The sequence below is a fragment of the Cnephaeus nilssonii genome (assembly GCF_951640355.1).
Source record: "Cnephaeus nilssonii genome assembly, chromosome: 1".
Lineage (NCBI taxonomy): Eukaryota > Metazoa > Chordata > Mammalia > Chiroptera > Vespertilionidae > Cnephaeus > Cnephaeus nilssonii.
The window spans coordinates 49,610,814-49,621,074 of NC_137072.1; the positions used below are offsets into that span (position 1 = coordinate 49,610,814).

The 10,261-nt window shown below is 44.2% G+C and overlaps 1 pseudogene across 1 annotated transcript; it reads right to left on the minus strand.

Moving 5' to 3' along the window:
* Positions 1–6,344: 6,344 nt before the first annotated feature.
* Positions 6,345–7,194, minus strand: LOC307102842 (dnaJ homolog subfamily C member 4-like; annotated as a pseudogene). Its single transcript has 2 exons — positions 7,172–7,194; positions 6,345–7,122 (listed from the first exon to the last, which is right to left on the minus strand). The product of its transcript is annotated as a dnaJ homolog subfamily C member 4-like (transcript).
* Between the last annotated feature and the right edge of the window lie 3,067 nt (positions 7,195–10,261).

Consider the following 10,261-nt stretch of genomic DNA (forward strand, 5'->3'; position numbering starts at 1 on the left):
CCTGTGGGAGCGCACTGACCACCAGGAGGCAGCTCCTGTGTTGAGCATCTGTCCCCTGGTGGTCAGTGTGCGTCATAGCAACCGGTTGTTCTGGTCATTCTGCCGTAAGGGTCACTGGGCTTTTTTAGATATAGATTTATATTACCTTGTTATAAAAAGCAGTGACTCACAAAAATAAACTCTATATTACATGCTGTTTATATCTAGACATATTCCTAGTTCTAGGTAATCTGCTTACATCTTTGAAAATTAAAAAGCACTTAGTGGTTCTAGTTGTGGTTAAGACACATGAAGAGGGTATTTTTCCTCTCCAGTTTGTATAATATTAATAAATGCCAACTATTGCCAAATACTGCCCATCTACAGAGGCACTTGAATGCTGAGAGTGAGGGAAAAACTAAGCCTTGGCCTAGGACAAAGCTAGTAAGTTTAAAAAGAAATAGAGAAATCAGAAACCTGGTGTAGGGCTGCAGTGCCCCAGGGGAGATCAAAACCAGTCCAACTGGAATATATCCAATTCATCCCAGTAGAGGCCATGCAACAGGGATAGCAGAAGTTCATATCAGGAGCCACAGATACAGGAGTATCTTGATATTTAAAACAGAAATATGACACATGCCTTAGTTACTGGGTGTAGCATGGAGTTCCCAAAGGGTTAAACAGGTTATTTAGAAATGCTGATTGACATTATTACCCTTATGAAATGTTTGGTTTCCCCCTAATTTTGGACACATGGGAACATCAGATGCCTTGGTCCCCCCTTGAAATTGGGTGTGGCCAGGTGAGGAGTTCAGGCCAATAAAACATGAGGGCAGTCATTCATGAGTGCCATTGTGGGCAGAAGCCCTTGGCTGCTGGAGCTCAGCTCTCCGGAGCTCTCCTCTCCTGCTGGGTGGCTGTATAGTCAGACAGGCTGCAATGCTGAGTCAGCACACAGAGAATGGTTGCCCTGGAGGGTGGCCCAGATGTGCAGAGGACTTCAGACGTTGTTAAGTAATGATATTTATAGCATAGCCTGCCTGGTCATGGCATGGAAATAGGCATAGAGAATGTTTAAATACCTCCAAAACTTACCAAGTGCTCAGAATCTCTCTCTCTCTCTCTCTCTCTCTCTCTCTCTCTCTCTCTCTCTCTCTCCACGTACACTGTTTTCGCTGTTTTTATTTTTATGCTGGGTGTGCTATAGAGACAATTGGAATGGGCAATGATGGGAGCATAATGTAGTCATTTTTTGACTGAGAAAACTGATTTCTATAAGCACCAGAATCAGAAGTGTCACCTTCTGATAACTACAGAGGACATGCTGCTCTTTTTATCTTTTGTATAATTTAGTGAGGGGCCTTTGGTTTGTAAGGAACATAACTACCAAACCAGCTCTAGAAAATAGGGTTTATTGTAAGGATATTGAAGGGTCTTATAAACCCTGAAATAATTTTAATCAACCAGGACTTAAGAAGGACAAAAAGGAAAACAGATTTAAGAATCTCTTTTCCTTTCCCTTCCCTTCCCTTCCCTTCCCTTCCCTTCCCTTCCCTTCCCTTCCCTTCCCTTCCCTTCCCTTCCCTTCCCTTCCCTTCCCTTCCCTTCCCTTCTCCTCTTGGTTCTTCTGGTTCAAATGCCTTCATCTGTTTACTCACCCTAGTGAATCACTTGCTAATGGGCCACCTTAGTTCAAGCCTGCAAGTCCCTTCATTCAAACCACCACCAACAACTTTCCTCTGGATTTTATTTATTTATTTTTTTTTGGGGGGGTGGTCTCTGAAGTGTATTTTATTTTTTTTATTTATTTATTTATTTATTTATTTATTTATTTATTTCCCATCACCATTTATCCCTCTGTGACCTCTTCCACTTCCATTCTATCCCCTACTCCCCTCAATTACCATATCCTCTGGATTTTTAGATCACGCTCTTCCCAGAGGATATCTGATTAGCCTAGCTTACTTTTGCTAATTAGGTCAGGGAAGTTAAAGGTTCCTGGCCTTTACTAGTAGGTCTCCTCTCGATAGATGTTCACTGACTCTGGTCCAATCCCCTGTGATGGTAGCAGTTGAACTTGTGACCTGATGATCACTCAACAGGTGACTGGCGCATTTTATTTAAAACAGGAGCATGGGCAGGACAGGCCCCCTAAAGCTGATGCAGCAGTTTCCCCTCCTGTCTGGATGTCTTTGGTCTGGACATCAGGGACACCCTGAAACAGAGAAGAAGCTTTTTCAAGGGACTGCTTCTAAACAACCAAAATCCAAAACCTTCCTGTCTGAAAATTGCTAATGTCTGGCCTAACTTATCACCAGGGAATAACTTAGATGTTGCAAACAATAGGACTCTTTGTGCAGTTGGAGAAAGAGGAGTGATGAGTAACACTGTGCCTTCCCCTGGACTTACACACATAGTGATTCTTACACTGGGAACATGTGAGAGACACACCTCATGCTAACACCAAATTCCTGAGTTCCCATTCACTTCTCATCCTGGAAGCCTGAGTCAACTCTTTTCACTCTATGAAAGTTGATTTTATAACTTAAATAAAACCTAAACATGAATTCTAATTTTTTCCTAAAAATTCTGTGAAATGCTTATTCCTCAGTTTTATTGAGACATAATTGACATATAACATCATATAATTCTCAGGTATAAAACATGATTTGATATATATTTATATTGCAAAATGATTAACACAGTAAGTTTAGTTAATATCCATAACCTCACACAGTTACAATTTTTTCCTTGTGATTAGAACTTTTTTTAAAATAAATATTTTATTGATTTTTTACAGAGAGGAAGGGAGAGGGATAGAAAGCTAGAAACATCGATGAGAGAGAAACATCGACCAGCTGCCTCCTGCACACCCCCTACCGGGGATGTGCCCGCAACCAAGGTACATGCCCTTGACTGGAATCGAACCCAGGACCTTTCAGTCTGCAGGCCGACGCTCTATCCACTGAGCCAAATTGGTTTCGGCTGATTAGAACTTTTAAGAATCTACTCCCTTAGCAACTTTCAACTATAGAAACAGTATTGTTAACTGTAGTCATCATGTTGTACATTTCATCCCCAGAGCTTATCCTATCTAATAAAAGAGTAATATGCAAATTGACCATCACTTGAACACACAAGATGGCTGCCCCCATGTGGACACAAGATGGCCAGCAGGGGAGGGCAGTTTTGGGCGATAAGGCCAGCAGGGGAGGGCAGTTGGGAGGGACCAAGCCTGAAGGGGAGGACAGTTGGAGGGGACCCAGGCTTGCAGGGGAGGGCAGTTAGGGGTGACCAGGCTGGCAAGGGAGGGCAGTTAGGGGTGACCAGGCTGGTAGGAGAGGGCAGTTAGGGGCAATTGGGCCAGGAGGGGAGCAGTTAGGCGTCAATCAGGCTGGCAGTGGAGTGGTTAGGGGGTGATCAGGCTGGCAGGCAGAAGCAGTTAGGGGCAATCAGGCAGGCAGGCAGGCAGGCAGGCAAGCGGTTGGGAGCCAGCAGTCCTGGATTGTGAGAGGAATCGGGCCTAAATGGGCAGTCGGACATCTCTTGAGGGGTCCCAGATTGGAGAGGGTGCAGGCTGGACTGAGGGACACACCTCCCCCTGTGTACGAATTTCTTGCACCGGGCCTCTAGTTTATCTTATAACTGGAAGTTTGTACCTCTTGTACACCTTTACCTAATTCTCCACACCCTTTTTAAAAATATATATTTTATTGATTTTTTACAGAGAGGAAGGGAGAGGGATAGAGAGTTAGAAACATCGATGAGAGAGAAACATCGATCAGCTGCCTCCTGCACACTCCCTACTGGGGATATGCTCACAACCAAGGTACATGCCCTTGACCGGAATCGAACCTGGGAACCTTGAGTCCACAGGCTGACGCTCTATCCACTGAGCCAAACCGGTTAGGGCCCCCACACTCTTTTAAGTGCTTATTTTAACTATTGAGAAAATCAGAAGAGTAAACTGAGCTAGCATTGTCAGTGAGTATTCATTCTTGCAACAAACATTTCATTAAGCTCCTAGCATGTGCTAGGCTTAGTACAGGCACTGGAGATTCAATTGGGAACAAAAGAAAGTCCCTGCTCTCAAGGATCACGTCATCTAGCTGCAGGAAGAGAGACAGACACATCACATACATAGCACACCTACACATGTCATGTCAAGGGATTATAAAGCTGAAAAAGGAGCTAAATCAGTGCAAAGAGGCAGAGTGATGCGGTGCTATTTTAGGCAGGGATAAAGGCTGCTTTGTTAAGATCACCAGCGATCTCCCCTTTAGTCAAAACCAATAGTCATTTTACTTAACCCATCAGCATGGTTGACACAACTCACTGCGTTTGCTTGACTCAGGACACCAGCATTTCCCCCAGAAGCTGTTCTTTGCAGTCAGCTTTGCAGGCCCCTCCGCGCCTCCTTACCCTCTAACTGAAATCAAGTACAGCTAAGGTGCCTCGACTTTCCATTTTATACATCACCGGCCTGGCTCTCTCCTCTCAAGCCCAGACTCATATATTCACCTACCTACATGCCATCTCCACTTTCATGTATAATATGCTTCCCAAAGTTAACATATCTAAAACTTGTTTTAGATCATCTCCACAAAATACGCTTTCCATTTCCAATGTTCCCTTTCTCAGTCAATGGTAACTCATACCTTCCATTTGCTCACGCTCCAGAACTTGGAGTTCTTGACTCCTCCCTTTTATTTTCTCGCTTCTGTATCCAACCCAACAGTACGGTTTAGCTTTACTTTTAAAATATATTTGGAATCAGATACTTCTCATCATTCAAACCCCCTGACTAGTATTTCTAGCCTGCCTTATAATCTGACTAGGGGCCCAGTGCATAAATTCATGCACCTCGAAGGGAACTGTGGGCTGCGAGGCTGCGGTGGGCACAGGGGCGGGTCTTGGCCCATCCTCCAATGCCCCCGCCTGGCCCCTCCCACTGCGGCCCCTGGTCCCCTGTCTGCCAGCAACCCCGCTCCCAAACCCTGACTGCGCAGAGCAATTGGGGCCGCTGCCAACAGCGGGTGCCAGTGGCAGCTGCTGCCCCATCACCCCCCAGGAGCTGGGGGAGGTGGAGAAGCCCTCAGGGGCAATTGGGGCCGGCAGCTGCCGCTTGCACCCACTGACGGCACCGAACAATTGGGACCAGCGCTGGGCACTGGTAGCAGGTGTGAGCACTGGCTGGGGATGCGAGTGGGGCTGGCACTGGCAGTGGGTGCGAGTGGCAGCTCTGGGGCCAGCAGCAGGTGCAAGCAGGGCCATCGCCAATAGCGGGTGCAAGTGGCGGCTGCCAGTCCTGATCGCCACTCAGGAGCAGGGGGAGGTGGAGGAGCCCTGAGGGGCAATCAGGGCTGGCACTGGGCTATCTGGTGCAGGCAGTGGGTGTGAGTGGGGCCGGTGCCGGCAGCAGGTGTGAGTGCCGGGCGGTACCATGGCGCATGGGAGCAAAGAATTTTCATTAACCACCAGAGTCTCACCCCAATGACAGCGACTGGTGCCCCGCCTTGGTCTGGTGCCCCCACTCACCTGCTCCACCATCCTGCTGCGGCTGATGCCCGCCATGTTCTATGCGTGCCCCCTGGTGGTCAGTGCACATCATAGCAACTGGTTGTTCGGTTGTTCGGTTGTTCGGTTGTTCCAGTTGTTCTACCGTTCGGTCTGTTTGCATATTAGCCTTTTATTATATAGGATTATAATCTCTTCAGTGGTCTCCCCATTCTATTCCTGCTCCCTTCCTACCACTACATCCAAAGTCAGTTCTTACAAAAGAGTGATCACTTTTTTAAAAATTTAAATCATATCATATTACTTCTCTAATGAAATAATTTTCATTTTACCCAAATAAAATTCAGAAATCTCTGAGGCTCTATGTGTTCTGACCTTGCACTCTCCCGGAGTTCATCTTATACCACTCTCTCTAGTTCACTGTGCTCCGGCTATACTGGCCTCTTTTGACAGTTCTTAAAATGTCAGAATCTTACTTCAGGGCCTTTGCACATGCTGTTCCTTTAACCTGGAACACTCTTCTTGAGATAGCAGCTTAAATATCTCCCTCACTTCATTTGAATCTCCATTCAAATATCACCACCTTCTGAGAGAGGTTTTCCCTACACAATTTGTCTACAACAGCGAGTAGCACCCCTTTGCCCATCACTTCTTCCTTTGCCCTTAACACTGTGCAGTATTTAATGCTAATTGCTTAGTCCGCCTGACATACTGGATGTGTGTTTGTGTGTGTGTGTAATTGTTTTTCATTCTTTTTTGAGCACTGAGAATCACTTTACTGCACACGTTTTAGGTGGTGGGGAGTCCTGGAGAGGGAACACACAGCAGGCTCTATTCAGGTGAGAGGCTCAGGGGCTGGTGCCGTGGGGCATGATCCTGGGGCCTGGGGGAGGCCCGGATGGTGGCTGCAGCTGCTACCTCTGCTGCTGCTCCTGTTGGAGCCTGGCTCTGTTGGGCCTGGTGCAGCCTGAGTATCGTTGTAGATGGCTGTGATGATCCGATCCTTCTGATCCTTTTCATCCATCCAGCTACCGTGTATCTGCTCCAGCTTCCTGAAGGCAGCATAGTGCAGGCCAGTGCCTACCAGCATGATCAGGAGGCGGTATCCCAGTACCCACTGGTCGTGTCTGTCTTGATGCTGCCTCAACTCTGGTCCCTGATGCCTCACACCATGAAACCGGGCCCAGCATTGTGCATTGGGAGGTGACCAGGAGCTGTGTGCTTGATGAACAGACCAGGGATAGGCTATGGTTCCTGGAGACTTTGGGGGAGTTGAGAGTGGTCATAGTTTTGGGGGCTCTGTTCCAGGTTGAGCATTTGGCATGCTTCACTCAGCTCTACAAAGCAGCTGTGCCGGGCTGGGTTCCCAGGGTCCAGCCAGCATGCAGCTCTTCGTACTAGGAAAAGACAGCCTGTTTAACTTCTTCAGTGCTGGCACCAGGATGCACCCCCACCAGTTCATAGTAGTTACTGGGGCCAGAACGCTGCCTGGTGGCCTCTACAGAGAGCCCAGTGGGAGGGCTGCCGGGCCTCAGCTGCCTCAGGCACAGGGGCGGCACTGCAGCAGGCGGGCAGCGGTGGAAGGAGTCCAGGAAGAAGGGTACATTGGGACCAGACTCGAGCACTCTGGGGGCAAAGGGAAGAGGCCTGGCCCCATTAACGTGGGAAGGAAAACTGAAGCAGGCCCAGAGGACGCATGGCAGGTGGGGTCTCCTTGCTCAAGATCAGACCCCCGTGTTCTGGACCTATCTACCTATCTTGCCTGTGACCCGGGGCCCTTCTCCGCACTGGCCTGTGTCTGAACAGCCAGCCACTTTAATTATTCTTTTTTAATCATCTGTCTTTCCTTAACTAGAATGTAAGTTGTACGAGGGGAGAAACTGTTTTCTTTTTAAGTTATGTTCCTACTGCCTGATATGTGTTCAATTGAACATATGCTTTCCAATAACCATTAATATGCAAAATAAAACTTCACTAATTTGAAGTATATGGTATAATATGATTAATTTGAGTGCAAGATTCTTTTTCAATAGAATATTTATTTTCAAATTCAGGACTGAAATATGAGATACAGATATAAATATAAAAACAATCATGAATATGTTTATTAAATCCAAATAAATAATGATCACCCAAGTTTTATGTAAAATATATCCTCTTCATATTAAACTTAGCATATAATTCCATAAATTATAGTTTGGTCCCTGATGGAAAAAGTAAAATTTATTCCTGAATTCATTGGGTATAACATGTTTTTATGTTCTTTGAGAAATAACTTTTCTAAATGAGCTAAATTGCCTTCTGAAAGAAAAAAAAAAGGCTCAACAATATTTCAAGAGCAATCCAAAAGATAAATAAAGACCTTTTTAGTTTAAACCTCAAATAATAAAATTTGTGATGACTAATATATTTCATAGAGCCTCCACAGTGAAGAGGGTAGAACTTGACATGTTAGAAGTGAACATCAGGGGAATGAACTCTAAGATAATAAATCAAAGTCTTAGACACAGTCATGGCTCCACTAGGATTGGCTGTCTAGTCTGCAGGTTCTCCAGCACAAGGCTCCACCAGCTCAGGTGAGAATAGGTCAGACATACTGTCTACCATCAACTACTCAGAACAAAATACATCCCTCAGGAGAGTCAAAACCAGGAGAAAAGTCAAAATTCTTAATGTCAAAATGAGTGTAAAGATATCCAAGTACCAAAGGAAAGTTCAACATTTCAAGAGCAGGTTATTCTCAAAACAAGATATAAAATACAATAACTTCAATTCTTTCCTTGAAAAAAAGTACGTCTATTTTTAAAAAAAGACTTTTTATTGATTTGAGAGAGGGGGAGAGAAACATTGATGTGAGAGTGCAACATCCATCACTGCCTCCTACATGCACTTCACAGGGACTGTGCCTACAACCCAGGCATGCACCCTCCCAAACCAGCAACTCTTCGGTGCACAGGACAACACCCAATCAACTGAGCACTTAACAGCAAACTAAAATATTATTCATTTAATATGATTTGCCCCCAAGGATGTAAGCTGTGATTTGGAGCATTTGACTACATAGATGACACTGAATCATCAATATTTTCTTTTATTCCACACATTTATCTTCATAATTAGTTGTGAAGTCAATAGTAAAATTAGTTTGTTTTCTCCAATAGAGGAAGTTACTCCTTATACCTATTTTTTTGCAAAGATAATATGATACAATTCTTGTATAACAAGACTTTGAGATCCTTGAATGAAGGACTAAATCTTTGAGTTCCCAATCTATACATTTATGCATCATCTAGCACAGTACCTTGTACAGAACAGGTGTTCAAAACACAACTGGTAAGTGAATAATTCATTTACAAGAAGGCCAAGTTTGATGCTCACGTATTAAAAGAAGAATATTTTTAGTCTGGTAATTATGTTATATAACAGAAAAAAATATGAATTTTACTTTTGGACTAGCATCTTAAAGTAACTTTGTGTATTGATTTGATAGTACTAGCTAACCTAGCAAGCATATCCCCTAATTTCAATGGAACAACACAATAAATGCTTATTTCTTCTTCATGTAAAGCCTGATGCAGATTTTCACAGTGGGTGGGCTGCATCCCTCTATGTGGTAATTGAAGAAGTTAGCTCTTTCCATGTGGTGTTATGCCTTCTCCTGAGCCCTAGAAACTTCTTCATTCAGCTAAAGCAAGCATGTCAAACTCGCAGCCTGCGGGCTGCATGCCTCATTTGTTTGGTCTGTGTTAGTCTTTGAGTTTGACATGCTTGAGCTAAAGGATGGGAATGCATAGGCAATGAATATCTCTTGCTTAGCTGTTTTGGCTTGAAAGTGATGACACACTTTAGCCCACAGTTCATTGACCAGAATGAGACACATGGATCCACTTAGACGCAAGCAGGTGCAGGTCAGGAAATATAATTCCTACCTGGGCACATGTTTCCCAGAGAAAAATATACAAAAGAATGGGAAATACAATTTTTCAGTAGACAGCAAGTTGTTTTTTTGCCAAGTTTCCCCCCCCCCCCATCTTCATTTGTTTCTTTATAAGCAGAGGATATTATTAAAGTCAGCATCCAGTAATAGCTTGAAAAATGTAGATTCCAAATATAAGGTAATCATATACAAATATAATATAATCATAGTCAGCTTGGCCAGTCTAATAAGCTTTTTAAAAAAATGCAATATATTTGAAAAAATAATCTATATTAAAAGGATGATTTGGCTATTTCAGCAGGCCCACTATGAGGATATAACTAGTTCTTAATTAACATGCTGTTGTCCAGTTTTCCTGAGTAGGGTCCAGTTTTGTTTACGATGTGTCTGTGTTACAACAGTATGGGAGTATAAGCATGCATTAAAGGTACCTGATGATAAATGTGTTGTAAAGTGATTGTGATTCATAACCTCTTTTTCCCCACACATACCTCAGCTAGGAGGTGTCTTAGATTTGTAGAGGACTGAAGGGTGTGCCTCAAAGGTGTGCCCTTATTTCCTATCTGTATCATATAACTTTTCTATGGTGCTGACATTTTAAGCCTTCTGATCTTGGTGTAAAGGTATTTTTCTTAAACCTGAAAAGTGAGTCTAAAAAATGGTGGAAACTGCAACATGTGGGAGAGAACACTCATGGTTTCAGAAGTGAGAATCCCTGGATGTGGTTTCTTAGTCTTTTCTCAAGCAGACCCTCTTCATCACCCACAGGTCTTGGCATCCCTGCCTGGCTTTGTCCCATCTGGCTAGGGAGCAACTTCCCAAATTTAC